At 42.7% G+C, this 13,654-nt stretch overlaps 1 protein-coding gene, 1 non-coding gene and 1 pseudogene across 3 annotated transcripts in view; all 3 read right to left on the bottom strand.

The window, feature by feature from the left end:
* DIP2B (disco interacting protein 2 homolog B) overlaps positions 1–13,654 on the bottom strand; it is a 223,929-nt gene that overhangs the window by 140,758 nt on the left and 69,517 nt on the right. The window lies entirely within an intron of this gene.
* TRNAC-ACA lies at positions 454–526 on the bottom strand. Its single transcript has one exon. It is a non-coding gene; the product is annotated as a tRNA-Cys (tRNA).
* On the bottom strand, positions 5,241–12,621 carry LOC122427707 (annotated as a pseudogene).

Below are 13,654 nucleotides of genomic sequence, written 5' to 3'. Positions count from 1 at the left end.
GTTGGTTGCGGCAGTGAGCCCTGACTTGAGTCAGCAATAAACTTCCCTTTTTTGCAAGTTGCATTGTCTTAGAAGCCTTCTCTCTTCCCGCTAGGGGATTCGGACATGGGGCATAACACTAAGCAACTGAATTGAACTGAAACTTTTAAAATACATTAATTTTAGTATTTCTAATGTCCTTTTCTGGTTTGAGAGTTAATGTTGAGTTCTTGGATTAATAATCTGATGACTTCACACTTACTGTAAAACCTCTTCACTGAGTAAATATGAGTTTCAATCTACTTGGTTCTGTGCTCTAACTAATTATTAAGGCAGTAGAGAAGTGAAGTGAAGTCGCTCAGTCATGTCCGACTCTCTGTGACCCCATGGACTGTAGCTGACCAGGCTCCTCGGTCCATGGGATTTTCCAGGCATGAATACTGGAGTGGGCTGCCATTTCCTTCTCCAGGGGATCTTCCCGACCCAGGGATCGAACCTGGGTCTCCTGCACTGTAGGCAGACGCTTTACCGTCTGAGCTACCGGGGAAGCCCAAAGGCAGTAGAGAAGGGCTGGTTAAATAGATAAATGTGCTCAATCGTGTCTGACTCTGCGTCTCCATGGAGGATCAGAGCACGCCAGGCTCCTCTGCCGGTGGAATTATCCAGGCAAGAATACTGGAATGGGTTGTCATTTCCTATTCCAGGAGATCTTCCTGACTCAGGGATGGAACCGGAGTCTCTTGCATCTTCTGCACTAGCAAGTGGATTCTTTACCACTAGCACCACTTAGGAAGGATTGGTTGGAATCCAGCAGCTCAAGAGTTGAAACAAAGGGGTGTGTTCCTAACAGGAACTACTGATTTTCCTGATACTGCCTACACAACATCTCCATTTGTGGCCTTAGGTGATTCACTGATCTCTGATGGGTTCTTTTTCATATGCAAAATGGGTGGAGTCATTTGTAAGACTGGTGGTTTAGTCACTCAGTAGTGTCCGACTTGCTGCCCCATGGACTATAGCCCCTCTAACATATCTTTAATGATAGCTGCTGCTTTGGGTTTACCATAAAGTCAAGTGTTCTACCTTTCTCGAAGACTAAATTCAGCTCTGGTCTTAATATTCAATACCAGGACATTAAGTCTAAAGCTATACATAAGTTCTAATTAGTGTATGAGTTTTAAGTTCAGCAAGAGTAGAAAGGTTGAGAAAGATTGTAGGAAAAGCATAAATCTCAAGTTTTAGCTCAGACTGAAATTCAGTTACCTGCTAAACAGAAAAAAGTAAAAGATTTAAAATAACACACACCAGATGGAGAAACAAAAAGATCAATACAATAAAATCTTAGAATAGCTTCAGGTTCAACAATTAGGCATTGCAGAAGGAAATGGCAACCCACTCCAGTATTCTTGCCTAGAGAATCCTGTGGACAGAGGAGCCTGGTGGGCTGCTGTCCATAGGGTCGCACAGAGTCAGACACAACTGAAGCGATTTAGCATGCATGCATGCCTTGGAGAAGGAGATGGCAACCCACTCCAGTATTCTTGCCTGGAGAATCCCAGGGACGGAGCAGCCTGGTGGGCTGCTGTCTATGGGGTCGCACAGGGTTGGACACGACTGAAGCGACTTAGCAGCAGCAGCAACAATGAGGCATTAAGTTCGGCCAGCAGCATCTGGCCAAGCCTTTGTGGAGAAATGAGACAAATGATTAAGTTCCTACTATTTGAAAAGGAATTTCCTATGTGGGCTCTGGTCCATAAACAGACTAAAATTTTATAACATTAAAATGTGATCAATCTATACTTTTATATTAAAGCCTAAATTCCTATTAAAGGGGGGAAAAAAGTTTTCACTGGAAAGGATCACAGTAATGATCCTCCAGTAACAGGTACTGTAACAATTAACCCAGTGAGTCACTCCTTGGTCCACAGCTGTGAACCTCAGTCCTTTCTCCAGTGGGGGCGACAAACGCCACCTTTCCTTCCTTCCTTTAAGAGAAAGAAACCACACTGCAAACATTACTCTATCTCCTCCACTTTCACCAGTTCCAAGTCAGGAAAAAGAAAGAAAGCAGCATGAGAATCTCAGAAAATAATTACTCCTGATTAGCACATATTTGCAGTGTTAAATCACTCAATTGTCCTGATGGTGTTAAACCACTCAATTGTTTAAAATTTAGGTAACATGAAGAATCCTCCTCTGGCCCAGAAGAGCCCCTGTTCACCTGTATCTACAGATCCCATCACCACTCTTTTAACTCACAGACCTCACACCCTTTGCACTTCCTCCAACACATCAATTTGGCAGACCACCCCCCCCCGCCTCCCCCCCCCCACCACCCATTTCCTGTGCCCAGAACACATCTTCCCTAGACTTTCTCATAAATGGACTTCCTCTCATCATTTCAGGTCTCAGCTCAAATTATCACATCTTCAGAAACAATGTTTCTCATCATCCTAGAGAAAATGGAAGTCTGTTACCCCCAGCTTTATCTTATTTTATGGCAGTTACTTGCTAAGAAGTTCATCCATTTTAAGTCAACCAGCTGGACTATTACAATTTTAAATTAACAGACATGTAGCAGTCACTTCACTCAGTCAAATGACTTCAAAAGTCCTCAACTGCTTTAACATAAATACTACAAATTCTGAACATTAAGAGATTTTCCCTGATTCGTTACTTCACGTCACCAGTCCCCACTCCACCCTCCACACTTAGAATGTTCTACAGACACAGGCACAAAATTCAGATGGACAATAGGGGCCATACACATAGAACCCAGCACATCTGGGTTAAAAGATGGAATTCTAGTCAGGATGGTCTTGTTATGGGTGCCTGTTCTCCACAACTCAGGGAACAGAAAGGGATCTCATTCAGGTAGCATTACTTAAAGATCCTCCTGACCTTCAGTGATGTGACTAGTAAGGAAATAACTACTGTACATCCATTTGGAACTCTGAATCTTGTGTAAGTACAGCACAGTAGAAGTACCGACACTAACAAAATTTCTAAAGCTATTTTGTGTGTGCATGCTCAGTGATGTCTGACTCTGCTACCCAATGGACTGCAGCCCACCCAGGTCCTCTGTCCACGAGATTTTCCAGGCAAGAACACTGGAGGGGCTTGTCATTTCCTTCTCCAGACCTGCACTGGCAGGTGGATTCTCTACCACTGCATCACCTGGGAATATCTACCAAGGTATTATTTCAAGGTTAGTTTTCTCTTTTTGCAGGGTGAGGGTCTGGGTAACTGAACATTTATGCCTAGTTTGCTTTCATTCATCAGTATTCTATAGCTACCAAAATAAATTCTAAGAATTACATTTTTATAAAAGTCAATGGTCCCAAGAGACCTTTTTCCTCAAAATTTCTTTCCTATAGCTTGTTTTCAAACACAACTAGGACAGAGTTTAAAGTATAGTACAACTTGTTCTTCTACTCTCTGATGGACCTCAAAACAGAAATGTAGGCAGAACACTTGCAATATCTGATTAAGGAAATAGAAAACTTCAAAGAATCTGTAGGGAGAGCAGAAGAGAGAAGTACAGGTGGCAGGCAAAGTTTATGTGAATTTCCAGCTTTCAAAAATGAAGTGGAAAAAGTTAAGTATTTTTAGGGTTGCTGCTCCCACCTAAGACCTCCAAGCATAGGGGACACTAAGGAGAGAAGAAAATCTGAAAACAGAGACTAGGCCTGAACTAGTTCAACAACACCAGCAACTTCCTATGAGACACTTCTAAGCACCTCTATTAATTAAAATAGTAAGATGTTAGTCTTATTTTGGACAGAATCTAACAAACTGTCCCACGAAAAATATTCCTTTATCGTCAAAGATACCTCCATAAGCTTTAATAGAACAGCTATCCGAAAGAAGTGGTGGTCAAAAGGTAACTGTAATTTTTTTTTTTTAACTGAAAGCAAACTAACTTTTTTTTAAGTGAAGAAAAGAAAAAGAGGGAGAAAATTTACAGAAAACTTTTGAACAGAAGACAGGTGCCAAGACGCAGAGGAAGACAAACATGGGGACATAATTAACAAAGGGCCTCGTGGGAGAGACCAAGAATTGGTGGACAGCCTGAATCACTTTTCTCTTCACATCAAGGATGAAAAGAGGAGAGCTGGTACTGGGGGCACTGGAATCCGGGGAGCAGAGTCAAGTGTGAGCTGTGAGGAGGTCCACATTCCCCTAGTTCAGGTACCCCTTTCCCCACTGATGCCCCATATCCCAGGGAATCCCCAGCCAAGGTTCTGATGGTCTTGGTGGGAGAGGGAAGAGGTGACAGAGGTATCCACCCAGTCATAAGAGTAAAGCGTAAAAAGTAATTTTAATTAACTAGTCATCATGTAAATATTTTAATAAAGTCCACAGAGCAAATGAAGGGTGAAACAAGAGGGTGGCCTAAAGACTAGGTGTCAATCTAGTCTGTCATCCACAGAGTCTAAAAGGACAAGGGAATGCGTATGTTAAACTATCATGTTGTACATATTATACATGAGTCTGAGGACTGGAAAAGGGGACGAGAAGAGACAAGGAGCTTCAACTTTGTGTCAAGTTCCAATTTTATCTAGAAGTCAATTGGCTTGACATATTTCCAACTGGTGTGAAGAAAGACACCTTCCTAAGGTCACTCGTTTGAAAACAATGTGGCTACATCTGGAAAAGAGAGAAACCTAAGAGCAGACCAGCTTCAGTTTCACCTGATGTGTACTACTTACTTTTATCATACCTTGACCTGTGGTTCAAAATCCAAAGATACAAAAGATATACATACAGTGAAAACACCGTTCCCTCTCCTGTTTTCCAGTCAAGTTCTTTGCTGAGAACTTGTACAAAGATGCACATACTATAAGCAAAAGCACATTTTCACATGGGCAAATTTTGATACAGACATTTATAATGTTTTCTGAAAAGCAGTCTTTGTTCTAACTAAACTCACTAGCATCACACATATTCATACATTTCAACTTTTCTATGAGGCTGACATCAAGACTTTTGTGGGGGGGAGGGAGGGCAAGCAGTGTGGCTTGTGGGATCTTAGTCCCTCAACCAAGATTGACCCTGGGGCCTTTGGCAGTGAAAGGGTGGAGTCCTAACCACTGGACCACCAGGGAATTCCCAAAGACATTTTAAAAATCAAGAGAAGTGGGCTTCTTTGATGTCTCAGACAGTAAAGAATCTGTCTGCAATGCAGGAGACCAGGGTTCGATCCCTGAGCCAGGAAGATCCCCTGAAAAAAGGCATGGCTACCCACTCCAATATTCTTGCCTGGAGAAGTCTATGGACAGAGGAGCCTGGCAGGCTACAGTCCAAGGGGTTCCAAAGAGTCGGACACGACTGAGCAGCCAACATTTTCACTTCATTTTCATCAAGAGAAGTGGTAGAGTGAAAGTGCTGGACTATGAAGTCTGGGTTCTCGCCTCAATTCTGTGCAAGTTTGGGGAAGTTCCACCATTTCTTCAGCACTCTCCCTTATCTCTGTGGCCACCTCTTGAGTCCAGATCACCTTCAGCTCCTGCCTGGACCTGCCCAGCCCCTCCACATGCTCCAAAATAACCCACCCTCTTGCCTCCTCCAGGCCATTCTACTCAGGGCTGTAGCTGACATGACTTTAAGTGCAAATCTTGTTTTTACGTGAATACTGAACTCTTGCGCAATCTTTTCACCATTTCAATGAAACCAGGAACAGAGCACATCCACAGCATCCAGAGTGAGGCTGGCAGTCTTCAGAGCTCACTCCCTGAGCTGGATTCCTTCACTCAACACATGAAAAGACTGGAGCCCACAGAGACAAAGTAAGTGGGCCACATCCTGAATGCTACATGGTTCCCAGAATGCCACAATTATGTGGAAATCCAAAGGCCATCCACCCACTGATGAGTATTTACCAAAGGTCAGGCACTGTGCGAGCTTTCAGGAACTTTGCTGAGCACGTGAGGCCCCTGGCCTCTTAGAGCTTGTATTTCTATATACAGTCCAAGAAAAGCGGCACACACCTGAGGTGGGGTTCTCTCACTTCCCTGGAATCCCTGTCAAAATGTCTCCTCTTCTAACCACTGTCTAGAACACCATCCCTCACTTCACTCCACCTGCTTCATTTGTCTACACAGCACAGATCACCATCAGAATATGATATATTTGTGGTTCGTCTGTTTGCCCACTAGCTAGAAGCTTCCTGAGTGTATCTACCTTGCTCACTGCTATCTACCCCATGCCTAGAACAGTGTCAGGCACAGAGTAGGCACTCCATAAATATTTGCTGGAAAAAAAACAGGTAATGTGACGAGAAGACACTAATTTGGGCAAGTAGCCACTTTGGGAAGGGTGATCAGAAAAGGGCTGTCAGACAAGGTGACATTTAAGCTGCAGCCTGAAGAACAGTAAGAACAAGAGTCAGGAACAGATCAGTCCATGGAAAAGGAACAGTGAGTGTCAAGGTCCTGGGGCATGAGAGATCCCAGTGTGAAACGGGCAAGTTTGCCCTGCATAGTGAGGGAGGGGAAAGCAGTAGACAAAGCTGGAGAAGCAGGCAGGACCCTGAAGACTATGCTAAGGAGTCAATAATTTATCCTATATGAAATGCCATCATTAAGGACTAAGCAAGGAGTTACATAATATGGTTGTGTTTTTCATAGAGCATTGTACCTCCTGTGAGCAGAACAGTGTATAGAAGACAAAAATGAAAGCAGAAGGACCAATTAGGAAGCTTAAGCAGTTTTCCAGTTGAGAAATGATAGTAATTTAGTGGTGAAATACAGACAAAGAGAAGTGAAGATACTTGAGATGTGTGTATGGTAGAATTGATAAGACATGCTGATGGGCTGGACGGAGACAGGGAAGATGTAAGATGATTTCCAAGTTTCTGACTTGTGCAATTGGGTGTATCAGGATCTACTAACTGAAATGAGAAAGGGTTGAGGGGGAAAAGCCAGAACGTTGTTTTGCACCCATGAAGCCTGAGTCATAGGTTCCTGATCTCCAGGTGGAACTCAGAGGACAGGTCTGGGCTGCAGCTACATGCTCGGGAGTCATCAGCATAAAGATGGTACTTAAAGCCACAGGAGTAAGTGAAATGACCAAGGGGAAGGAGTACAAATAAAGAGAAGCAAGGCCCAAAACTGAGCCTGGAGGCATTCCAGCACTTAGAGGTCACGCAGAGCATGGAGGCAGTAAAAGAGGAGGAGAAGGACTGGTCTATGAGACAGAAAGAAAACAACTGGATTCCATCACAGAGGACCTGGGGGCTCTTGGCAAGAATGGTTTCGGTGAAGCAGTGAGGAACGGAGCCAGTATTGAGGGGTTCAAAGAGTGATTGGAAGAGAAAAAAGGTAGAAGAAAGAATTAGACAACTCTTTTGAAAGGTTTAACTGTGAAGGGGAGGAAAAAAATGGGCCACTAAGAATCAAGAGAGGTGAATTTAACAAGGGACAGTTTCTTTCTACAGATGGGGTGCACCAGAGCCTATCTGTACACTACCAGGGATGCTCCAGCAGACAGGGGGAACCTGAGGACGGGAGAGAAGAGAGGGGACCACAGAAGCAGCAAGGTCCCTGGGAAGGAGGTGGGGCACTCAGGGCAGAGGGAGGGACTGTGATGGGGGTGGAGGGTCAGGAGACGACACAAGTGCTTGTTCCGTTATACCCAGCCGGAGGGAAATGAGAGAAGAGTGGTCCAGCTGCCAAAACAAAACTGTCTGGATGAGGAGGAGGGCAAATGAGGGTGTCCCTCTAGACAGCTTCTTATTTTCTCAGGCAAGCACCAAACCAAGCCATCAGCTGAGAGAACAGACGTCTGTAAGGTTTGAGGGAAAGGTATGAAGTACTCTTCTTAGAACCTGAGAAAGCAAACTTAAAAGCTGGGCTTCCTGACAGTGGTGAACCCCATTTCAGACCGTGGTTATGTCAACATGGAATTTCAGTTAAGACTTCCCGTACATGGTCAATACTTCCTTCAATCAATGTTGTTATTCAAATTTATACCAAGAACTAGGTTTGTAATATCATCTTGGGAAATCACTGATCTAATATAAGTAAATGTCTGCTCTCCCACCAAAACAGAATATTACAGACTCTCTACACATTCCCAGGATTTTGATCAATCATCAGATCATCAGCATCTTTAAAAAGAGACCAGACAACAAACCAAATGGGAAAAAAAGTTACATAATCAGAGGAAATGTGACCACAGACTGAGTATCTTATATATTTCAACATTAAAATGCATACTGATACTTGATATGCTTTAAAATAACTGAAGAGGGCAAGACAAAGTGGGTAAGGGTACAGACGAAATCAGACTGGCCATATGTTAGTAACTATTGATATTGGGGTAATCAGTATACAGGATTCCCTATACTAGTCTCTCTACTCTGAAATGTATTTGAAAATCTCCATTCAAAAAAAGTAAAAACCAATAAAAGAAATCCAGAACACTAAAATATAACCAATATTTATTTTATGTTTCCAATATAAATTAATATGCCCCCAATATTTCATAATTTTTTTTCCATTTCCAAAATTCTAGTTTGCTTAGGAAAGGAAGCCCCTATCCTTCCAAACAAAATTCACTTTATTTCAAAAATAACCCTCTCTCTTGTCTGCTTTGTAGGATCAAGCCTGCCCCACTGACCACGTATCTTACTGCATGAGGCCTGCCCAGGTCCCGCGGTGCAGTCTGAGACAAGAGGTCACTACTGCCTGACTCAGGGGGTTCGGATGCAGGCTGGCTGGCACCCACACTAAGCTCTGCCTCTATCACTATTAAAGGTAACATGTGAGCCTCAAAAATGAAGAGAAAAAGAAAGAAGTAAAATAACAGTGATCAACATTTCTTTCCTTCCTCAACAAATGTCTGACCTCCAAAGCTCTTGAAACCACCACAACAAACAAGCTCACCTTCATTAACTTCTCTTTTAGCAAAAAAAAGTAAAGGACTGGGACATGTCCAGTGGTTAAGACTATCTGCTTCCAATGCAGGGGGTCAGGGCTGATCCCTGGTCAGGAGGAGGGGGAGGCAGAGGAGGAGAAGGGAGAAAGAGAAGTAGGGAGAAAGAGAACAAAGGACTGAGACCAGAGTATCCTTGCTGGTGGGAATGGAGTGGACAGTCCTCTGTGCTTCCCAGAGCCCCCTGCTGCCTTGGTCAGATTAATTTATACCAGAAGTAGCTTTTAAAGACACTTAACCACTGTGGTGAATGTGGGTAGCAAATGAGTACTACTGAGGAGAAATCAGCACTGAGTAATTCCCCTCCTGAGACAAAAGGTAGATCATATTTCTCTGATTCTACTATACAACTCTCCTCCATCCTTTCCCACATCTCTTTTCCCTACCAACCCCTTCTAAAACCAAACTTGTGGCAAGTAAAATGAACTGGACACCATATGACTGGAAAGAGCCAAAATTTTAAGGACACCGCTGCTCCGGTTCTACCTTGCCAATCGGAGGGTTACCTGACTGGTTTCACTGCCAGAACTGGTTGCCCAGGAGGGTGGATGTTATCTCTCAGAGCCACAAAGACCATCTTCTCTTTGCAGTAGCTATTCTAAACGTTTCTTAGTTTATGAATACGTATCTGTTTCAGCGGTTTCCAAGTCTGGAATTTTACAGGAATTTCTAGAAGAGTTCTTTTAAGATTTGGTTGGGGCCCATAACCCTGTATTTTTTAAAAAGTCATCAGGTAGTTGCACTTACTCAGGCTTAGAAACAAATGATGTGTTATGAGCTGAGGTACAAACATAAGTCATATTCAAAAGAGTGACCTACCTCTAAAAGCTTTTACTATTCTGAACATAACCAAAATATTTTCTCTAAATAAAACTACAATTCTCAATAATATGCAAAGTAAAATCAAATTGTTAATTCAGAAAAAAACACAATAAAAAGCTAACAAATTACAAGGAAGGACCAAAATACAGTCTTCTAAGACTGGTCTTGCTGACATATTGGACTGGATGATTCTTAGTTCATAGAGGCTATGCATTGTTGGCTACTCCTATCAACCAAATATAATTTCAGTGAAAATCTTACTGTAACAACATAATGAGTGATTTTGCTGAAATGAAGGCCAGCTCTCTGATTCCTATCCAGCAGATACCAGTACCAACCCCCCAAGTCGTGACAATCGAAAACGCCTCTAGACACTGTCAAACGTCCGCTGCGGGGCGCAATCACCCCAGTTCAGGACTGCTGGATTAAAGGAACCAGATTAAAAATTAGAAGGAAGAAAGGAAAAACAAAAAAAAAAAAACGGCTAAAACAGATTGAAGTGAAGATACAGCAAAATAAATTGTCTTCAGAATATAAAGCAGTAGCATGAGGCGCACTCTTATTGGCTATTTTTATTAAAAACAAAACTAAAGGAAATGGAATTAAGTTTCACAAGGGAGCATCGAGAGTACTCAAAAGGAAAAACCTCTTAACTCCTAAGTTTTATTACAGCCAGGATATCTGGAGACCCTTTCCTGGAGATAATAAGAATGAAAAGGCTGTGATATGACTCAGAAGCTCTGGGACTAGAGAGTGTAGGTCTGAGAGACCTACGGAGGGCCCATTTTAGCCTGAGAACCTCTCCCGCCCTGGAGCCTGAAAGACTCCTTCAGAAGGAAAGCACTTGACTCACAGTTAAGGTCTCCCTCTGGACTCAGGTCCGTGTGATGTGACCAGTTTCTGAATGCACACACAGCAAGCCAACAAGGCTAGCAGGTTTATGGCCCTTCCCTGCTGCTTGTGTCCCTTAAGGCCAAGGTGAGGCTGTGAACCGGTCTCTTTTGTGCCCAAGGGTCAGTCCTGGTATTGTTCTACTGCAGAGGCTGCCAGTCCAAAGTGGAGCTGTGACCAGGAACGGTATTCTACCCAGATCAGCACATCTATAGGGTCTATCTCAGTAACAGTAAATGCAAACAGAAGAAATCTGAGATAAGAGAAAGAAACAAGTCAAGCCACAAACTACTGTAAATCAGCAGTTTCCCAAAATGTGATCCATTGATTTCTGGGGGTCCCGCAAGAACTTACAAAGGTCCACAAAGTGTAAAATACTTTAATAATGATATTAAAAGATTTTTTGCCATTTTTACTGTGTGAAAGGCTATTTTATATTTTAACCTTTTGCTCTTCATCCATAACAATGGATCTCAAAATTCATACTTTTAAGTTATTTGCTCTCATAGCATAAAAGCAATGGTGAATAAAATGGCTGGAGACTTAGCACAAATCAAGGCAGTGGTGACTTAGGCCATGCACGTACGGTGGAAGCTACTGGTTTTATTACATCTTGATCCCTGAGTCCACATCTTTCTAATATTCTGTGTTGTCTCAAGGAAAAGCACTTACACAGTTCTGAGCTGAACTGGCTGTCTTTTTTCTTTTCTAAACTGGCTTCATTCACTTTATTTTTCTCATATAAAACTATGTGGTGGCTACAGCTGGAGCCTGGGTCCTTTGCACGGAAACTCTGGTGTGGGTCTTTACAAGAAGGTCAGTGAATTCCTGATACGGAGGCTCAAACGAAGACTCAGTGAACACTGACTCTTTCCAGAGATCAGGGGTGAGATAACTGTAGGTCTTGGAAACGGCATTAAGTGGCCTTGGCAAAGTTGTCCAGGATGGCAGTGATGGCAGGATGGAGATGCAGCGAAGGTCAATTCCAGCCATCATCAGTAGCTTCTTGGGCACAGGGACTGAGATGATGCCAGTGTCCCTGGAGACAGGGATGAGGCACACCAACACGGAGCCACAGTGGCGAGTCACCTTGCAAGGGACAGCATGAGGCTTGCGGATCTTGTTCCCCCAGCAACCTCACTGAACAGGGACGACAGAGAGTTTGGCCAGAATTAATGCCCAATAGATGGCAGTGGCTACCTCCTGAGAGCACTTAACACCCATACACCATTCCTACTTTAACATCATTTCTACTTGAACTGATGGACAAACTATGGTCTTCAGACTTGAGTATCTAGCAGACATTCTCTTAAAAATTAACCAAGTGAGCTTGGTACCAGCAGCATTGATGACAATCATAAACTTCAGTGAACTGGTGGTAATTTCAAAGCAAAAATAAAAATTTTAGAATACTTGAGCTTGACAGCTTTCCAATACTTAGCATTTTTTCTTATGAGACTGAATGTGAGATTAGCAAATACAACTTTTGCTAATGTATAATGAAATGTGTCATAATTTGAAAGATGTACCTAACATACTGACTCAATATTTTCCAAATGACCAATGAATGATGTTTAAAAAAAAATTATACACTAGTAATAATTCTTTCAAAGTATAAGACAGATAGGTGTTTCCTCCATGGCTCAAGTGGTAAAGAATCTGCCTGCAATGCAGAAGACACAGGTTCGATCCCTGGGTCTGGGAAGATCTCCTGGAGAAGAAAATGGATAAAATTTATAAAATCAGTAATCCAGTATAGTCAAAGCTATGGTTTTTCCAGTAATCATGTACGAGTGTGAGAGTTGGACCATGAAGAAGGCTGAGCGCCAAAGAATTGATGCTTTTGAGCTGCGTCATTGAAGAAAATTCTTGGAGGTCCCTTGGAGACTCAAGGAGATCAAATCAATCAATCCTAAAAGAAAGCAACCCTGAATATTCATTGGAAGGACTGATGGTGAAGCTCCAATGTTTTGGCCACTTGATGTAAAGAGCGACTCACTGGAAAAGACCCTGATGCTGGGAAAGATTGAAAGCAGGAAGAGAAGGGGACGATAGAGGACAAGATGGTTGGATGGCATCACCAACTCAATGGACATGAGTTTGATCAAGCTCTGGGAGGTGGTAAAGGACTGGGAAACTTGGCATGCTGCAGTCCACGCAGTTGCAGAGTTGGACATGACTGAGAAACTGAACAGCAACCAACTCAAACTGACTAATTAAATCTTCACCGATATTTTTTTGTATGTTAGGAACTAAGAACTAACATAGCTCTTAGTTCCTAAGAACTAAGACACTAAGTTCCTTAAAGCACTCACTGTATGTATTAATTCACTACAGTCCTCTGAGATGCCACACACAGCTAAGTAAAGAAGATGTAGAAACAAACTGGAAATGAAACCTGAATTCCAAGTGTTAATAGTGGAACAGGGATGAATGAATGGTAAATGGGCTCTCAGAACACAATCTAGAATGTGCAATAACAGAAGTACAAACCAGGTGGAATACGGGCATAACTGTAGGAGACAGGTGGGCTTAATGGAAAAGGTGACCGCTGAGCAGAGTCCTATGGGCTGAAGAGGTTGTAGGAAGAACATAAAAAGAGAAAAGGGCAAAATACACTGCAGGATTTTAAACAAGAAAGGATATCATTAGGTTTTTGTGTTTTATAAAGAAATCTGACAACACTTAGTGAGGGGGCCAAGAGAGAAACAGGGCAAGTGAGATGGGGAGGAGCAAGGGCCAGTGGGTATAGAGAGAAAAAAACAAAAGTGATGGTTTGGAGGGAGAACTGATAAGATTTGTTGACCTAGGACAGCAGTCAGATAGTAAACACACAGGCTTTGCAGACAACAGAGAGCCTCTATAACAAATACACATACATGTTTGTTTTAAACAACTCAGAAATGTAAGAACCATTCTTGGCTCACAGGCCTCGGGTTAGATGCTGACCCCTGACCTGGGAGATAAGCAACAAAGGAGAGGAAGAGCCTGCTGAGGTGACACCCATGTTTCTGGCTTAACCTAG

This window comes from Cervus canadensis, chromosome 25, assembly GCF_019320065.1.
Source record: "Cervus canadensis isolate Bull #8, Minnesota chromosome 25, ASM1932006v1, whole genome shotgun sequence".
NCBI classification, from domain to species: Eukaryota; Metazoa; Chordata; class Mammalia; order Artiodactyla; family Cervidae; genus Cervus; species Cervus canadensis.
The sequence above is the reverse complement of the archived record's forward strand: the minus strand, read 5'-3'. Positions and strand labels throughout refer to the sequence as shown.